Here is a 6,580-nt window from a genome sequence, read left to right as displayed (position 1 = left end):
TATGGACCCAAAAAATTACAGGTATTTTAATTATAGACCTGAACCGATCCGAACCCGAAAAGAACCGACCCGGACCCGAACCGAAAATTTCTAAGTACCTATTGGGACTAAATATTTAAGACCCAAAAAAACCCGGACCGAAAGAAACCATCCCGAACCCGAACGCCCAGGCCGGCCTAGATGATAACATCGCAGGCCCACAAGCTAAAAGTTTCAGCTGAATCCAAGGAGAATAAGCCCACAACAGAAGCAGCATTTAAATGGGCGAGTTTCATACAGACAACACTAGGGTTTCCATACACACACACCTGACACCACTAGGTTACAAGGGTTTTACTCTTATACAAAACCAAATTTGAAAGTTCTGCAGCACGGCTTTGATCTCCAAGTTATCTGAAAACTCTCTGCTTAAAGATGCTGAAGAGGAGACTCTTGTTAAAGATAATGAAGAGGAGGAGAAGATCATCGATGACAGAGAAAGTGAAGAAGAGAAGAAACACAGTATATCTACCCGAGGATTTGCTTGTGGATATACTCTCTAGGGTTCCGCAGGCTTCACTGGCATCTACCTCAAAAGGGTGGAATTCTTGTAACACCCGTATTTTCCGAAATAACTGAAATAAATAAAAAAAGTTTGAAATCTCCATTTATTACTTCTCAAAAGTCAACTCCAAAGTCGTAAATCCAATAAATAGTCATAAATCCAAACAACATAATAAATCCCGAAAATATCGATAAAAGCATAAAATCCGCAAGTCAGAAAAAGACAGAAATAAAACTCCCAAAAGCACCAGTCCGATAGCAATCACTCATGCTCGTTAGTTTCACCTGAAAGGGGAAGGAAAGGAGGGGTGAGTAACAGGGGAGTTACTCCGTCAGGTATGGGATGCTAAACACGCAAACCACTGACTTGAGGAATAGAACTCCCACTATGGAAGTTTAGCTCTAACATGAACAAACAAGATGCCTAAAGCATCACACAACACAAACAATGCGATGATAGCATATAGCTAGTCCATACACCCTGCATCTCCTCATACGAATATATATATACATACGCTGCGTCGCTAGTACAGTCTGTCTCTGCACCCTCGCCCTCCAAAGCTGCGTCGGATGCAAACGTCTCTGCACCCACGCCCCACACAATCTGTGTCGCTAGCCCAGACGTCTCTGAGCCCCCGCCCACCAAAGCTGCGTCGCTATTCCAGATATCTCTGGACCCCCGCCCTCTCACATAGTCCCTACTCATAACTATGTATACATACATATATATATCGCATCTCTTAACATCACACAAACAAATCAACGGTTGAATCCTCTAGACCCCTAGTTCCAGTTTACAATGAATGAACTGACTAACAATCAAGACTCAAACAGACTCAATTCAAACAGACGGATCATGATTCGAAATCTAAACTACGATAGAAAGAATTCTACACTGGTACGGGATTTACGGAATAGACCCTCACCTTAGCAATGTGTAAAAGTGATAGCTATGAACTCCAGCTGCTCAAACAAACTCCAAATCTGAAATCAGGGCGAAAAATCGAGCCAGAACGCCCTTCGAACGGTCCAAAACGGAAAACCGGCGATCTGGTCAAAAAGTCAACCCACTGGTCAAAGGTCAACCCGCTGGTCAAAGGTCAACCCGGTCAATTCTGACCCAAGCCGGTCAACCCTTGACTAAATTGAAATCGAATTGAACCACCCGGTTTTCCTTAACCGAGTTCGATTTCAATTGGACCAGATTCAAATCGATTTCAAATCGGTTTAATCCAAACCGGAAATCAATTTCCAATAACCAATCAAACCGAAAATCAATTGAACAAACCAAACCAAACCGGCTTGACTGGTCAACGGCTTGACTAGCTGAGTCGACTCGGCCGAGTCACCGAGTTACCGGCGAGTCGCCGGAGACCGGTCGGCGGCGGCGGCCAACAACGGTGGTGGCTTACCGGCAAATCACCGGCGGCGGCAGAGTCGCGGCGGTGATGCGGCGGCGGCTTCCCGGCGGCGAACAGACGGTGGCCGGCTGCGGTGGCTCCGGCGAATGTCCGACGGAGACGGTGGCGCGTGAGATTCACGCGCGAAACTTCCTCTTGCGCGTGTGGGCGCGTCGCGGCGGCTCTCTGGATGAAACTCCTGCCCCGGACTCGTATCGACGTCACGAACACACTGGTGGCCTTGAAATCGCGAGAAACCAAATGGTTAGAGAGATATCGACGATTTACTAAACGGCCAACACTTAACCAATCGAAAAAGGCGGTTCGCGGATTACCTAGGGCGTGAGACGGCGGCGGTGTGACGTATCTGATCTCAGTCGACGGTGGCTGAGACAGTTCACCAATATCTCTCTCTGACGGCTCAAAATCTGCAGAGCTTCGACGCCTTAGACTTTTTCCGAATAAACTAATAGGCTAGCTCTGTTTAAATAGGAACTCACCTAGGGTTTCCTGCAAATTGATTGGGCTTTACTGGGCCTGCGGAATTGGGTTGTTACAATTTATAACGCCCCGACCGCCCATAGCTAATGGGCCACCCATGCCCGCTCTCTCGGCCCGTGGGCCCCATCCCTTTCCAACGGTCGGTCCGTTAATTTTCCAAGGCTCTAGAGTCTTGTTTACTGACCCTGCAATCACCACCCGACCTTTCCTCGTGCTTTGGCCTCACTCGCACGCTATCGCGAATCACTTCCCGATAGGTCACCCATCCTTCCACTACTCCAGCTCAAGCACGCTTAACTCTGGAGTTCTTTCAGGATGTGCTCCGGAAAAGATAAGTCAACTTTGGTGACATAGGTAGCCAAAACAATTCTCTTAAGCCTTTTCATATATCACAACTCGGGATGTTACAATTCACCCCCTCTCAAAGAACGCAACGTCCTCGTTGCCCCCCCACGACAGGTCTCAAGACGCCTCTCGGGTCAGAACCGAGATGGCTAACCAGCTCTGATACCACTTATAACGCCCGGACCGTCCACAGCTAATGGGCCACCCACGCCCGCTCTCTTGGCCCGTGGGCCCCATCCCGTTCCAACGGTCGGTCCGTTAATTTTCCAATGCTCTAGAGTCTTGTTTACTGACCCTGCAATCACCACCCGACTTTTCTCCGTCCTTTGGCCTCACTCGCATGCTATCGCGAATCACTTCCCGATAGATCACCCATCCTTCCACTACTCCAGCTCAAACACGCTTAACTCTGGAGTTCTTTCAGGATGTTCTCCAGAAAAGGTAAGTCAACTTTGGTGACATAGGTAGCCAAATCAATTCTCTTAAACCTTTCCATATATCACAACTCAGGATGTTACAATTCTCTTATCAAAAAAGATGGGAGACTTGCTAAGAACTCTCTTTTTGTCATGGTAATTTATCATAAGGTCTATTTAGTTAGGCTTAATCTCCACGGCATCCACGACGATAACGTTGAAAAGGTAATAAGTCAGTGCAGCCTCAGTGACCCTCTTTCAAGTTCTTCTTCGAAAGAAGTCGGTATACGCCATGTCTTTTACTGCGATGGCGTATTGCTGTGCACCACCATGGACAATACATTGGTGGTTTGGAATCCATGTTCAGGGGAAACCAGTAAGATTATCAAACCAAGAAATATTCACAATGGTTCCGATGTCTACGCTCTCGGTAAATCCACATGCGAAACGAGTACAAAATCTTATATAAGGGTGCATCAACAAGGAAATCCCTTCATCGAATCATGCCTTGTTGAGTACGAAATCTATGACTTCACATCTAATTCGTGGAGTGTTGTTGGTGAGACTAGAGACTGGTACATTCCAGGGCGACATGGCACGTGTGTGGATGGAAATACTTACTGGCTTACTTATGATTATTCTCCAACAGAGATGAGCAAGGCCTTACGATGTTTTGATTATTCAACAGAGAGGTTTGCATGTGTGTCTTTTCCGGGTGATCCTCTTTCTTATAATGTTTATGGTTTATCAGTGACTAGAGAACCGCAAAATCTTTGTATCTTAACTTCTTCACGTGATGAGGAGGTACACGATATAGATATATGGATGGCAACTAATATTAAAGGTACCGGAGACATGTCATGGAGTAAACTCCTATCAGTCAAAGGAACCCATTCACAGCAGTTTCTTGGGTTTCATGCTGGGATGAGTTTCTCTGTCGATCGGGAGGCTAAAGTTTTACTGCATCCTACTAAATTTAAGAACTCTAGTAACTGCTTACACATTGTGGGAGAGTATAAACACATAAAAGTGGACCTTCATGATGTTGAATCTAAACGCTCAAATCATGTCATGCGTGGTCCAACTTTGGTTCAAGTCCAACAAGGTTCGTTGGGGCTAGGCACATGGAAAGTAGCACCAGTCACCAAGTTTTCATGATATTTTTGATAAATTAAAATATGTGTCTTGCTACTCCATAGTGTTTTAGTTTCCCATACAATTCCAATTCTATATCTTCTGCGACTGGAACAATATTTTTGGTTTATCTCTTATTAAATAAGCAAGTCTTGTCCTTGGAAATCAACAATATCACTGACGACAATTATGTTTTGTGATAGATCTTGAATGATCTTAAGAACTTGGCACACCTTAGCTTTTGTTTCACAATGAGCTTAATTAGTATCCTTTTTCACATGGTTAGTTGCGTTGCATTGTAGTAAATTAGAGATGGATTTACGGTGTCTTGTCCCATCGACATCCAAATGCCAGTTTTCACAAATCAGTTCATGTGGTCAAGTTATCAAGGACCTCAGAAGAATATTTATAATAACTCAACATGTGTATTTGGTAATAATAATTGTAAAAATATAAAGAAAATAAAATTCTTCGTTGTGTACCAAGACCAGTGACATATAACAGAGATGAAAGAAAATTTCATCTTTAATTTGGCTAATATACGGGAAAGGATTTAAGCAATCTGTCAGGAAATATAAGCTTTGCTAATCTGCATTTTCTGGGTAAAAGAAACCTACTAGCACTTTCAAGATAGCTTGGAATCACAAGAAAATAGAGTTACTTGCGTGACAAGAGAACTAATTCTGCACCACAATTTATGTCGTATTGGTGAACAAAAAGAAATCCATCTTCCTTCAGCAAGTATAAAATCGTGACTTGGCGTGCAAGACTACCATTGCCAACTGCATTCCACCTAGTCGTTGCATACCAATAAATGGACCCAAACTTTTTTATCTCGGATTTCAACCTGGTATTTCAAGATTATCGTGTTTGCCGCCATTTTTGTAACACTATAAAAAAAAAAAAAAGAAAGAGAGGCAAAAAGATAGAGAAACTACAAAACCTTATGCAAGAAGTCAATTTTGTTCACATAAGGCTACTTATAGTACCGCAGGCACACAAGCCCAAATTTTCAGCTGAATGGGTGAGTTTCATACAGCAACACTACTAGGGCTTCATACACACACAGCACTAGGTTACACGGGTTTTATACAAGCAAATTTGAAAGTTCTGAAGCACGGCTTTGATCTCCAAAGTTATCTGAAAACTCTCTTCTTAAAGATGCTGAAGAGGAGACACTTGTTAAAGATGATGAAGAGGAGGAGAAGATCTTTGACGACAGAGAAAGTGAAGAAGAGAAGAAACACAGTGTATCTTCCCGAGGATTTGCTTGTGGAGATACTCTCTAGGGTTCCGGAGACTTCAATGGCACGGTTCCAATCTACCTCAAAAGGGTGGAATGCTCTTCTTAAAAGAGATGGGAGACTTGTTAATAACTCTCTTTTGGTCATGGTAATTTATAGTAAGGTCTATTTAGTTAGGCTTAATCTCCACGATATTCACGACAACAACGTTGGAAAGGTAATAAGTCAGTTCAGCCTCAATGACCCTCTTTCAAGTTCTTCTTTGAAAGAAGTCGGTATACGCCACGTCTTTCACTGCGATGGTTTATTGCTATGCACCACCATGGACAAAAGACTCACTACAAGAAAACAGCAAAGATTCTGAGGGAAAAAATCGTCGGAATATCGTTATTCCGACGACATACCGACGAAACAAGTCTTCGGAAATAATTTCTCGGAATTTCTTCTTTCCTCGGAAATCCCTCGGAATTTTCCGACGGAATTCCGAGGAAACAAATTTCCGAGGAAATTCCGAGGATCACTAGTTTGTCGGAAATCTCCTCGGAATATACCGAAAGAGAACTTCGTCGGGATATTTCCTCGGAAGTTCATCGATCGATGCGTTTTTGGAAATATATACATCGATCGATCGGAATATACCGAGGGACATGTTCCTCGGAATATTTCCTCGGTATATACCGAGCAAAGGTGTCCCTCGGTATATTCCGAACGTTTTTTTATAAACAGATCGATCGATGGATTTATGTCCAAAAACGCATTGATCAATCGAGTAAAAAATATAATTAATTTCCTCGGAATGTAAAAAATATTAATTTTTTTAAAAAAAATAAAATTTTTGAAATTTAAATTCGAAAATATAAAATTAAAATTAAAATTGAAATCATATTAATTAATATTCAAAGTTTCACAAATAAAAATAAAACATTCTGAGTTTTTGGAAAAAAAAAAAACTACGGGTCTGGCACGTCCGGGAACACCTCGTTCGGGTACATCCTCT

General features: G+C 42.8%; 2 pseudogenes; both read left to right on the top strand.

Annotated features, from left to right (window-relative positions):
* The first annotated feature begins 468 nt into the window (after positions 1-468).
* Positions 469-4,363, top strand: LOC106345038 (annotated as a pseudogene).
* A 1,164-nt stretch (positions 4,364-5,527) lies between these two features.
* LOC106345037 overlaps positions 5,528-6,580 on the top strand; it is an 8,143-nt pseudogene continuing 7,090 nt past the window's right edge.

This window comes from Brassica oleracea, chromosome C5 (assembly GCF_000695525.1).
Source record: "Brassica oleracea var. oleracea cultivar TO1000 chromosome C5, BOL, whole genome shotgun sequence".
NCBI lineage: Eukaryota > Viridiplantae > Streptophyta > Magnoliopsida > Brassicales > Brassicaceae > Brassica > Brassica oleracea.
Note: the sequence above shows the minus strand (reverse complement) of the source record. Positions and strands in the feature narration are given on the sequence as shown.